At 42.0% G+C, this 13897-nt stretch overlaps 1 protein-coding gene across 1 annotated transcript in view; it reads left to right on the forward strand.

Annotated features, from left to right (window-relative positions):
* LOC124788661 (carbonic anhydrase-related protein 10-like) overlaps positions 1 to 13897 on the forward strand; it is a 684001-nt gene that overhangs the window by 548487 nt on the left and 121617 nt on the right. The window lies entirely within an intron of this gene.

The following is a 13897-nucleotide window of genomic DNA, read 5'->3' on the forward strand; positions in this document are numbered from 1 at the left end:
TCTTCTCCTAGCGGAAGACCCACACACTTCTCCCATAGGCTTGGTAACACTGTCCTCTTGCGATCAGAGATAAAGCTCACAGTGTAAATTTTCTTGAATGTTAATCACCACATAATTTTTTTTTAAAGAAAAAGTTTATGTAGTGTGACTATGGTTTCACTATTTTAGTGTGAAATAAAAATTTAATTTAAAACATACATTCTTGATGTACAATTGACAAAACGACGCAATTTAAACTAAAGAAGGAGTAAAGCGAAATTCAAGCAAACTGACGGATAGAGGTAAAAAATTCAATAAAATGGACGAAAATATAGGATGATGAAAAGTAAGAAATTAATTCGATATTAACACATGGCAATCATTAAAATTATATTCACAAAAACTCCAAATGGAAAAAGAGTGATGGGAATTAAAAATGAGAGCAATTTAAAAGGTTAATACAGTAATTAAAATTCTCTGACAAAAGAATGGAAATAAAAAATTACATTTAAACTAGTTAACAGAATAAAATCAACGTTCAGAGTCATTCGATAAATATTTTAAAATAAACAATTTCAAAACACCTTACAGGATGTGAACCTTTTCAACACGAGGCTAATACTGTAACCATAACCACATGAAAACTCTTGCTAATAATCTCGCTTCTTTAAAGGTGTAGGAAATCATGCAAGATGCCAATTCTTTTTTTTTTTTAATTTTTTTTTTTTGTTTCGTTTGGGTACTTGCAGACAATGGCCCACAAGGGTGTATGGTTGTAGGGTGTAATATCTGGGACTGTACCCACACCATTGTGTACGTGCTTTCAAAAAGTCGATCCCACTGCTGGGACCTCTCCCTGTCAGACTTGACAAATACTGGTCCCACTCGACCATGTTGATCGCTTCATTTGAGGTAACGAACTAGGGGAGAGCGCGTCCATGCTAGTCTGTATACTGACCTATGCACGAGGGCACTGGGCTGCTGAGTGAGAGGCGTGGTCCTCAGTAGCCCCCCCCCCCCCCCTCCTCCATTTGTCGCTATGGATTGCAACGAAACTCGCTAACGCCTGTGATGTCGACGCGCTGTGGCGACCATGGTTTGGGACCGCGAACTCTGCACGATACCACAAAAGGAATACGGGAAATCCTCTTTCTGCATCGGGTTTGGAGATCATCATTCCGAAGTTCGAATTAACTGGTGTTTTACGAAGTTAGAGGCCGATGGTCAAATTACTGAAGAAATTACTGTTCCTGTGAATGAGAATGCTATCGCAATGAGCAATCTCCAATCAGTGAGAGAGCTGTGTCACGACAGGTGAACATCCCACGGTCCAACGTTCGAAAACTGCTGCGAATAACTGTGAAATGAGGTTGTCACATTGAGTAGTATTCGTAACTTCGAATGTAAACCTGGTACGATATTGACGAATGCTACGCTCCCATGTGAGGGTAAAATGTGTTTCTTTCAATGGTTTGTTCCTTATTTCTCTTCCGCATGTCTTTACAGATGTTTCCATAAAGTTTCATTGTCATACGATCACTTGATTTTGATGGGGCAATCAGAAGTATCAGAAGCTCAATTATGATCAGCGTGTACTTAAGCCGGCGTATGGCCTCTGAGAAGTAAAATGGGAAATTTGTGGTAAGGTCTATGGGACCAAACTGCTGAGGTCATCGCTCCCTGGGCTTACCTTAAACTAACTTACGCTAAGGACAACCACCCATGCACGAGGGAGGACTCGAACCTCCGACAGGAGGAGCGGCGCGAACCGTGACAAGACGCCCTTGACCGCTTTGCTACTCTGCTCGATTCTGAGAAGTAGTCGTCGTCGGCAGTTAACGCAGGACAATTGCTCAGTCGCTCCGCGGTCCTTCGTTCGAAGTATTACATAAAAATACCGTTGACTTCTGACTGTTGCAGGATCCTGTAGCCTATCTTAAGCTCAAACATTAAGGGAGCACAGTAGGAAACCAAGATTCTCTCAAAGAATCAGTACGGATTCAAGAAAAACTACTCGTCTGAAATATAGCCTGGTTTACTTATACATGACATCTTACAAATGACAAGGAAATGTGTTAGGATCTCTGGTGTACATAAACGATTTATCTAATAGGATCAGCAGTACAGCAAGATTGTCCACTGACATGGAAGGGCAAGTGACCTTCCGCCCCTTGTGGACGCCTGTGACAACAAATCTAAAGTATTTATACATGCGCTGCTAGGATCTTAACAGGTCGGGAAGGCCCACGAGCGCAACAGAAATGCTCGGGGAGCTTTAATGGGGATGCTTGGGAGAAAGACGACTTATTTAGCGATCAACACTGTTGCGTAAATTTAGAGGACTTTGATTCGAGGAAGACTACGCGGCCATTATGGTGCTACTATTGTACGTCTGGCATAGGAGTTATAAGAAAAGGCTAAGAATGATATTGAAGCGTACGATAGGACATAGTAATTTTTCCCTCTCGCAAAACGCTAATGGGACAGGACGGAATAGTAGCCAGTAGTCAGAATAGTAGCCACTTTAAAGTGGTTTGAGGAGGTTATACATGTAGATGTGTGCTAACTCAAGATCGAATCTGCGAGGCAGTATATGATGCGTGATTGTATGCTTCTCAACTCGGCTTGTGCTTTAATAATGGCGTATTCAACGAATGTTCTTCTGCTTCCCTTTAGAAATGTAAGAATATAGATAGGTGCAATGTGTCCTAGTAATGAAATGACACATGTAAACTTTTGCACGGTTGGCGTTAACGTGATCTACTGGCGAAGATGGAGTAGTAGGTGGGAGTGGAAAGTAGCGAGAGAAAGAGGAAAGAGAAAGAGATCGATTGAAAGGCAGAGAGATAGAGACCGAGTAGAAGGGTAGAGAGATCGTTATCGTTGCGGTAAATTTAATTTCTCTCCTTGTTTGATATAATGAGGTGTGTTTGTGTTTTCCTGTCGTCCTTAGGGTGTATCAAGATTTCATATAATAATTGTACTGTTACTGAGAGACTACTGGTTTCAGTAGGAATTACGGCGCTTGTTTGTTCCATAGAAGTGTGCTGTGTGTGGCACCTGCTGCAGTATCCAGTGACTCGCCCCCCCCCCCCCCCCCCACCTCACCACCCCCACCAGTCAGCTCGGCTCCTTGCACACCTCTGTGGCGCCACCAGCCAATTACTCTTCAGGACTCAGCCAACTGTTATTGCTTTCTCAGCATCGTCGGTGGTTCACTGCGAGCCGAACTGTTCTTCACTGGGCACGCCGATATCTGCAACGTAGTTAAGATAAACTGAAATGAAATGTTATTACATTAACAGCTGTGCAACGGAAATTCCTCATAAATGCAAAATTAAAGAAATATAATATCTGATTCTTTAATCCCTGATAAATTTGCATTAATGCACCTTGACAGAGTTCCATCATTTCAAATATTCGAATCAATACGCATCAAGTGTCTTAAGCAGCATACTTTAGAACCATCTTAATCCCGAGGAAGGAAACGAGGTTGACATGACAGAAATATTGCACTCTGTTTGATAGAGAAGTGTATACCTTGAACTAACTAAGGTAGTTAGTCACAGCTGATGGTCCTTGCGACACTCTTGCCATGTACTGTAAATTTCGGTGGCGGTTTCTCCACACACAGTTTACTCCCGAAGTCGTAGGTTTCGCAGTCGATTAATTGAACTTTACGTTAATGTGTTAATTTAATGTGTCAATAGTGTCGAAACGCCGCGCGGTCTCAGGCGTCTTGTCACGGTTCGCGTGGCTCCTCCGTCGAGGGTTCGAGGCCTCTCTCGGGCATGGGTGTGTGTGTTGTCCTTAGCGTAAGTTATTTTAAGTTAGATTAAGTAGTGCGTAAGGGTAGGGACCGATGACCTCAGCAGTTTGGTCCTGTAAGACCTTACCACAAACTTCCAATACAATTTTACTGTCGAAATAGTAACTCTGCTGCAGCGTCTTAACATTTCGCATCATAGATCGTAATACCGTATTACCAAATGTATGCGTGTGACTCAGTATTCGAGACTTTCCTAAGATCTATGTGCTAACTGAATGATGGGTGGGGTGGGCATAGGTATGGAAACACAAAAATTACAGCGTATAGCTATGCCTAATACTCTGTACAGAAACCGTCCAGTCGGCTCGAAATGGATGTTTTCAAGGGAATCGTACACCTTTCTCTAGCACAATTATGGCTAGTTCAGCTAACGAGGATGGAGGTGGATACCGATCATGCACCCTCTCTCCAGAAGTAGATCACAAAGGTTAAATTATATTGAGATCTGGTGAATGTGGTGGCCAGTGTTGATGCAACAATCCATCCTCGTTTTCAAAAAGACCAGTACTGGACGATGTGGGGCTCATAGAAAACCACAATATGGATTCCCAAATCGTCACCGAACACCCGCCATGTTTCTCTCTTTGGACCTGAACTCGGCCAGAAGTTGGGAACAATGTGAATCCCGACATATTCGCCAGATGACTTCTCTCCAAGTGATGGTTTTACGGCTCGACCACCGCGTTTTCCGGTTACGAGTATTTTCATCATTGATGAGTGGTTTAGGAATTCCAGCTCGCAATTCAGTTAGTTGTATTGGTGCTGACAGTGTATGCGAGTGCGACATTCAATTCTGCAGTAGCTTTTAGAGCTTTCGTTTCCTAATTTTCCGTCACAATTATCTTTAATGCCCGGCTATCATGATGAGTCAATTCACACTTTCGTCTGCATTGTGACTTACGGAATTACGGTTTTCCGCATTCCTTGCTGCGGTATAAGTCTTCGATACGGTGTCACTTGTAAAACCAAACACTTCTGTTGCCTTGGTTATGGAAGCACCCACCATAAGAGAATCAACTATTGCTCACGTTCGAATTCTCGTAGCTCCTACAATGTTCTCACAATAGTAAAGACCGTTAAACAATACGACTGACACTCCCGGCATATTGAGGACATTGGGCAGATGCCGTTCCTAGTCTAATGCTATAGAAGAATCTGAATGAAGGCTTGGCTAGCAAACATCTTTTAGCTGCGTACAAATTGGTGTTGGGGACTAGACTCCAGGAATTTGATAGGGGATATACTGTAATAAATAAAATTAATTTTGTTATAGTCAAAGCCATTACGTTCGATAATAGAAAGGAGTAATACAAGTAAACACACTCAAAACAGCATTAATTACGTCTATGTTTGCACCATGTATGCTGCATAGCAACTACCAGCGTCTCATTTGTTAGGGCAAAACCGGAAAAACGAAACCTCACATGAAAAATAATAAACTGAAAAAAAAGTTACTTAACCGCTCATCGTGTGTTAAGAGCAAATAAAATTACCTCGAAAACATGTTCGTGGAGTTACATGGTATCTTGTGAAGTCGGATCAGGTGGTTAACTATCGTCAAATTTTTTTCCCATTTTCTCATTTTTTCATGACGGTGTAAGTGGTTCCAGTTTTCTCCCTCATGTAAGAAATATTGACAGTTGTCAGCTAATTTTCTTTATTAGATCGTCTATCGGATTTCTAACACCACTCACCAATCGAATAACAAATCTTACATGTATGTCTGAAAGAACAGACACTATCGACGATCCACACCTGTACGAAATACTTTGAAACTTACCCCTGACTGCGGATTCCTTGACATCAGTTACTACCCAGTATTGACATACGAAAATTTATACTGGACCAGGACTGGAACGGTCACCTTAAATCCTTCTCCATCATTGTAAAAATTTTTCCTTTTCACAACCTGTATCTCTTTTTGAAATATCAAGGCGCATTTAAAATTCAAGTAACATAATTACTAAAAATATTAACCTGAATTACAAAGTTTAAAGAGAGGGTTCAGCAATCTGTACACTTGTCTTAATATCTCAGATGCAGGGATACAACGCACTTTGCGTAGTTTGCAAAATTGTTTTTATTATTTCTTTTGTACTGCAGTTCATGGTGCAAAGTTATCACCTTCGACTTACGTTCCGTTTAACTTGATGTTTCTGATGTTACCACGTAGTACACGAATCTACCCGATATCCAGAATGGCATATTGTTCTTGTGGCGGGGTATCACTTTCGGTCTGGTATTACAACTTCCAGTACCTTGACACATTGCGGTGCCATCCGCAGCAGTGATGCAAGTTTTTGTTGATTCCATTCTCAGATTGTTCTTCCACAGCCCAGTCCAGCTGACATAAGGGTATTTAGTTTCCATTCTGTTAGAACCTAAACATTTCTTAATGTAGTATTACTTTGTCTTTGCGTTGCACATATTGTCTATCTGTCGTACGTTGTTGTTCTCAACTAGGGCTGTTCTGAGAAAGATGAACTTTGATTGTATTTTGTCAGTACTCACGGGTACTACTTGGCTGTCTGGCTGCACTGCTTTTAGAAGCCAGAGTGGTTGGGCTGAACTTTAAACTTTTAAGGACATTGCGTACTAGCAGTTCCTTGCATCTTGTAATATCTGTTAATCCGATCCCATTTTCTTCAAAGGTAATATTAGTGTGCTGTAGTTTACCTTGAAAACATTTCCAGAGCGTACGAAATGTTCAATACGTTTAGCCATTGGCACATTCGTTAAGATGAACTCTTTCATTACTTTAGTTTAGTGGCTCAATCGGGACTTGGTTTGGAATGTAATTGCATGCACGCCACTGCTTTGATCAACATCGATCGCCAGTCGGTAGTCAGCTATCTTTTTGTATGTGACATAAGATCTAGCCCTAGACGTCGTATCTTTGTTGCTGTGAGTACCCATTGTTGTTCTTCCAGCAGTTAATCTTTCCCTAAATTTTAGGTTGATCGTGGCTCTTGTTGCTGCATGTTAAGTGTTCAGTAATTGTATTGCGTGCGGTATCTGTTCTTGTGCCTACACAAATATTTTCAGTTCATCTGCATATACTCGACATACGACTTGCTTTCCTATTGAGACCAAGACTGGGAGTGAGTTGTTAAGTTTCTTTAGGAGGTGTTCGACCCCAATACAGGGCCATCGATGATGGATAACTCTGAAGGACGGACCACATTCTATCGAATGGCCCAGTTATTTCCACATTGATCATGGTTTTGGACTGAGCTCCTTGCATAATGTCTCTTACAAGTTGGGAGAATTTGTTGCAGATACGAAATTTCTGCACAATTTTTAGAAGAAAAGTGTGAGAGATCCAAGTGAGAGCTTTCGAATAATCAGTAGATGTTACAAAGCTCCTTGGATTACGGATATCTGTGGTGGTATTAAGCCACGGTAGTCATTCAGGGTACCGCTTATACTGCGTCCTGGAACTGTGCACATTTAGTAACCTCCTGTCATATTTTTCACTATGTCCCTTAATCTCGTTTTTACTGTTCGAATTAATATTTTGTAGCCGGCGTTCTTCAACCTCATCGACTATCCGTGCACGCTCTTTGTATCAAACCAAACTTCCACGTGTCACACTGTCTGTATTCTTATACCGTATTCCGCTAAATTCATCAGCCAATGCTCGCAACGTTGCTTGGATTCCACCAACTGGGATGATGAGATAACGAGGAATAGAGACAAATGTTGCTATCGTCGTGCGCCCGCCCAGGCTTGTAATTCTGACATACGTGTCTGAAAGAACAGATCCTGTTGACAATCCGCAGCTACACGACATACTTCGAAACTGCGAATTCTTTGGCATCAGCTGTATTACGATGGAGATCCAATACACAATAGTAACATATGAAATTTTGTGCCGAACCGAGACTCGAACCTGGATATCCAACTCATTATGAAATATAGCTTTAATTACCTCGTCTCGCCATGCACGTTCGCCGGACCGACGCAAATTTCCATATGTCACACTGTCTACAGACAGTGGGATCGAGCCCCGGTCCGGCACAAAATTTCGTAGGTCACTGTTGGGTATTAGATCTATACCTAACACAGCTTATGACAAGGAATTCGCAGACAGTAAATTAATTTCGAAGAAACAATAAATTATTTGTTTTCAAGAAATATTTGTAACATGTATAGGAAATCTGGAGAGCGCTTCGTCCAGAAAAACATGTCAAGTAAACACCAACTGTTTAACATTATTTCCATCTTGTCCATATTGCATTGACGTCGTGGCATAGAGTTAATTCTTGCTATGAAACATGTTGCTTTGTTTCGCCAAATTCGTTTTGTCTCACCTAGCCAGAGTACTCGACTCCGGTGATCCCGGACACTCATTTGCGATGGGAACCCCATCTCTCTCGGCTCACGGTGTAATCGCAAACTATCGAGACACTGGCTATGTACATCTCTGGAGCGACGAAGCATTACGCACCCTTGCTATTGAACATAATAGTCGATATCGTAAACGTGGTATCAACGGAAATAAGCCCAGATCTTGTTGGTCTCAAGATGCTCGTTTCATATGGCTGAAACCGGTCAAGGTGGAAGTAAGTGATGAGCTATGCCTGGAGATGGTTTCTTTTTTTAATAAAGTTGTCATGCATGTATCAAATATACGTGATACATCAATATAAAGGATGGTGACTGGAGTATATGAAAATCTATTTTACGTAGAAGTGAAATGGATGACGTAAATTAAGTTGGTGTCGTAGAATCTGTTTGCCAAGCTACGTGAACTCAGAAAAGTCAATATCTTTGTACTTGGCACAGCGAGTGCGATATGCAAGCAGTAAGCGAAAGAAGAATATAAATTTCAGATAAAGAAGTTCTGAATGAATATTAGTTTCGTTTCAGAAAGACAACCCTATCATTGAAGCACTTTTGAATGTACTTCTAGCTCTCAATGATAGCATCTGGAAAAGCTTCAGCAGTGCAGCGTTATATGAGATGCTAAAGATCCTGAAAACAAATAGAACGACACAAATAAGCTTTGAACCAGAAAAGAAATGAAGCCAATCGTTCGAGCTATGGCTGGTACGTAAATGAGGAGGTCTTCTGCCGTTCTGGCGTGGAAAGGCTTGTATTGAAAGCGCATACTATAAGAAAGGTCAGGTGTAACTAAAGAAAACAAAAGGAAAAATCATGCTGTGAAATGAAAACGGAACAAGTACCAAAAGAAAAGAGAACTTCTTCTGTATTGGACCTCTTTACATACCCGTGGAATCAAACTCTGCTGCAGAGTACCATTCAGTAGCGTAATGCTACAGTTCGTGCTTTGTAAACGTCTTTGCTCCTCCGTGCCGTGAAGTAATTCAAGAACAAAATATTCTTCTTGCGTATTCGGACAGGAAGCTGTGGTATGTATGCTGAAGGTGGCAACTTCCATACTGGTAATGTATCCACGTTTAATTCATATTACTCGCTTATCCATGTACTGCAACGTATCGCTGTATAAATGCGCGGCAGCTACGCGAAAGTGACAATAATTCCATACCCGACTAAAGTGTTTCTCTTTGTTTCTCATCGTATGTCGCTCTACAGAGAACACCTGCCCAACCTAGTGTTGCCACCTGAACGTGTCCTACCGAGCAGGTGTAGACAGAAGTAGTCTCTTTCATAAGGAACATTTTCAAGCTGTGATATATCCGCACACATTGCAGTACGTGCTAAAACGCCGCTTCTGGGACGGGTAGGTGCACCGGTACCAAATCGAATTCGCCCAGCGGATTAACGACGAGGGTCGGTGTAGTGGCCAGCCTGGGTACGGTTTTTCGGGAGTTTCCCACATCCGTCTATCAGAATACCGGGCTGGTATCCAAGTCCCGCCTCAGTTACGCGATTCGCAAAGATTTAAAAGACGTTCACTCGCTCTACACGCAGACACTTGGCTTCCACATATTCCTTCCCGAAGGGCAACAGGCTGACGACAGCAAGAGTACCTGGTCACCCATTTAACTGACCTTGCTAAATCAGTAGCGGACAAAGGCACAAGAAAAAGAAGAAGGACATTTTCAAGCTGTGAAATCTATGACAGATTCATTTCTGAGAGAATCTAGGGTTTCAGTAAGAGAGGCAACAAATACATTCAGTAACCTAAAATCGAAAATGGTCTAGCATACATCTATAGCAACTTCAGCTTGCTTACCAACTATGTTAAGGGATTAGGTCCTATCATGTGGTCATTACACATATTGTTAGAAATTTAGAGAATTCAAATGCAAAGTGATTGACATTAGAGGTGAAATTTGGCAGAGGGCAGTGGATAAGTTTCTGCCGCTGCACTGGCAAGAAATACGGGCTGCTCGATTTTGCTACTATCTGCAATATCCTCAGTAGGGAGAAGAAGACGTACATCCAGGAATAATTCATCTCCTAAAATTTGCACTATCAAAGTCCTGGGATGTGGAGGTCATTTCGTCCTATAAAAACTTTCTTTGTGATCGACGACATTCTACGACTGCAATGAAGTTGGGGAAAGTATCTGGTAGTTTACTGCACTTCGAAATGGAAGGTGAGGTGAGGGTATCTTAATAAATTCAGTAAAGGTAGATATTTCAGTAAACAGATGTGACCGTAAACAATATTTTTATCAGCGCAAAACATAAGCTCAAAATTAAAAATATAGCTAATTTGGAATATATATCTTAGCGTATTTTCCGTTTTTCTAATCTTTACGATTTTCTGAAGTTACGTATATTTCAGAAGTTAGTATGAGCCTAAATTGTTATTTCATATTTAATATTTAATTAAGTACTTTCGTTATAACCTTGATTGCGATGAGCACGACAGCTGGTATTAATGTTAATGATAGCAGGTGCATTATTATTACACGTTTATTGTGTTACGATCGGTTTCGTTCGTTGAATGTCTTCAGGTTGCCGAGCTGTCTCTTGACTTTAGCACAACATGACAAACTGAAAATGTTCAACGAACGATACGGGTCGTAACACAATAAAGGTGTAATAATGAAACTGAGGCCGCGCGGAGTGGCAGCGTGTCTTGAGGCGCCATGTCACGGATTGCGTGGCACCTCCCGTTGGAGGTTCGAGTCCTCCCTCGGGCATGGGCGTGTGTGTTGTTCTTAGCATTAGTTAGTATAAGTAGTGGTGTAGGTCTAGGGACCTATGACCTCAGCAGTTTGGTCCCTTAGGAATGCACACGCATTGAACAATAATAAAACTCAGGTGCTTTTCATTAATCGCTCATATTTTCCTAATATTGCATATTGTTTTATATTTTACGTATACATATTTTACATCATTCCGAAAGCAGACAGGAATTCCTACCTCAAACCAAAACATGACCTTTAGGATGAGATGAAAGGCCGAGTTCACTCCGGATCCTAGCTTCCAGCAACACTGATCTCCTCTGGTTTCGGTTCCTTAGGAAGAACGGGCTGCCATTCCTCTACAGACATACAGACATCTCACTGAAAGTATACCGAGCAGAGTACAAGCGGCTATACAGGCAAAGGGTGGACACACCACATATTAGCATCCGGTAATAAATATCCGAATACTTTTGATCAAATAGTGTTCTACTGCTTTTTCTCAGACGAAGTAGCTATTCCAAAGAGAATACCTGAACCATAAGTGGATGTGGCTTAACGAAAAACAACGCAAATAGAACTTTGATAATCAAGAGGTGCAGAAAGGATTAGCGAAGTGTCAGACATCGAAATTGTAGCAGACAAGGCAGTATAAGAAGTGAATGATTTCTTCTATCTAAAAAAAGAGAGAGTAGTACGACAATGGTGACATGGACACCTCTAGGGATGGGCTTCACTGGCCTAATCGGAAAGGATTTTCTTCCACCATTCACAATGGTCCCTTTACTTGAGGTGCACATCAATTGTGTTTTAAATGCACCTTGTGTGTGTTTATGGCGTGATGTTATACTTGTGTTGTAAGATAACGAGAGAAGGATGGTGTTGTCACCTGGTACCGGTACATAGTGTATTGCTGCTAGGAGACTGCCGATGGGCAGATCACCATCAGTAGTGCCACGTGAGCTCCATGAGACACTGCAAAGACGCTTTAAACTGAATACAGCACACTGGGGCAAAGTCCAGCGATGACGAACTTGTCGCCACCATCTCTGTTCCACTTTCCGGTGTTAAACTAGTGTGACGACTCTGTGAAAGCTTATTCCAACACAAGAGCTCCTAAAATGACCTTCCACACCGACGCACAGTCGGGCTTTAGTGACCTCAGCTACGTAGGCAGGTCTTCTGTCTACGAAGAAACATTACCCAATAAGAATGAAGCAACGAGGTACATCGGAAAAGAAGAAGATGAAGGAGAAAGTGAGACATAATTTTTTTGGTTTGTGTTGATATCTTGGAGTGCTAAAATTTGTAGCACTATGAACCTGGTACAGATTTTCGCACTCTGTGGTATTCCCACACACGGATGTGACCACAGGCGCCTTACCCCCTGACAAGCAACACGGTCTTCCAGTAAACAGTCCACCACCTCTGCCGCGACCCCACCCAATTACTCTTCAGGGGGTAGCGAACTGTTGTTACTTCCGCGGCTGCGTCGGCGGCTCCCTTCGCATGCCTCCGTTGTTCGTCGGCTCGGGTATCTCTGCAAGTTTCGGAGGCCCCTTGTATCTCCCTTTTTACAAAGCACGGGTGGCAGCGTACAGGGTATCTCAGTATTCAGCACTGACGACGAAGACGTGGAGCACAAATGGGTAGCCGGCCGCTGTGGCCGAGCGGTTCTAGGCCCTTCAGTCCGGAACCGTGATGCTGCTACGGTCGCAAGTTCGTGTCCTGCTTCGGGCATGGATATGTGTGATGGCCTTAGGTTAGGTTTAAGTAATTCTAAGTCTAGGGGACTGATGACCTCAGATGTTAAGTCCCATAGTGCTTAGAGCCATTTGAACCATGTGAACAAGGGGATAAAATTCAAAAGCATTGTACAATACACGTTGGATTAATGCGTAGAATTTCTGACTGACCCACCATTGATTTATAGCCATATTAGAAACATGCTACGAAAACAAAGAAAACCGGATCACAGATTTGGACGCAGCATGTTATGATTAAGGAGTAATAGCGGCGTAAGTCGCATGAGTTCATTGAAATAATTCAGTGGCAACAACTTAAAATTTATGCTGGACCGGGAGTCGAACCCAGATTTTCTGCTTTAGGCGAAATAGGGCTTAAACCATTCGGTTATTCGAGCATGCTTTCCGACTCTCCCAAATTTCCAAGTTGTCACACACTACTTCCGTAGCTGTCCCCCTTCCCGTTTTGTCATTGGTCACAGCATCTCCCAGGATTCCCGAATGAGATCGGACTTACCCAAAAGAACAGACACCACACCTATGACTAATATTTAGACGATCCGACTGTAAATCTGTAAACCTTGTCATTCTGTATCATTTGGCTACCGGATGCTAATGATGTGACGTGATGATTTTTCACCCCTACTCCGTAATTCCAACGTCGACGGTTTTTCTGAGCGATGTGCATACTGGATAATGACCTTTTACAAGTAGCACGTTGTCACCTTCCCCACAGTGAAAAGCTCCATTTAAAGTGCGAGTAGTTATGTTAATGAACTGAAACTGTAATCATTGGCGAAATCATCAGCTTCCTCCTCTGGTTAACATATTAAGGTAGCCAGTTTAAGTCCTTTTCTTCATTACAAATTCCATCACCTTTGCTTCTTCACTACTTACTTCTTGGTCATGCTGATAGATCAAAAAATACAGAAAAGATGGTTGAAATGTTTTCGTATAGATATGCCTATAATGCACTGACATGACAGTACATAGTGTTTTACGTACTGACGCAAGATAGTGGCTCGCGACGTGCATCGGCTGGTTGCTTTGGCGTCTGTAACGTGGAAACTGTACTTTTTGAGCTCATCGTTTGATCTGGTACCAAAAATGACATTCCTCTTCGGCAAAAGCTACCTTGCATCTTCTGAACACAGCGACCAGCACTCGTTAAGTTTCGGTTGACGAAACTCTTGCAATCACAATCCGAATATTGTCTTATGACTCTTTGAGTACATGATTCTGCATACAACTTATCTTTTAACATTTCTCTAAGAAATT

The sequence above is a fragment of the Schistocerca piceifrons genome, chromosome 3 (genome assembly GCF_021461385.2).
Source record: "Schistocerca piceifrons isolate TAMUIC-IGC-003096 chromosome 3, iqSchPice1.1, whole genome shotgun sequence".
NCBI lineage: Eukaryota > Metazoa > Arthropoda > Insecta > Orthoptera > Acrididae > Schistocerca > Schistocerca piceifrons.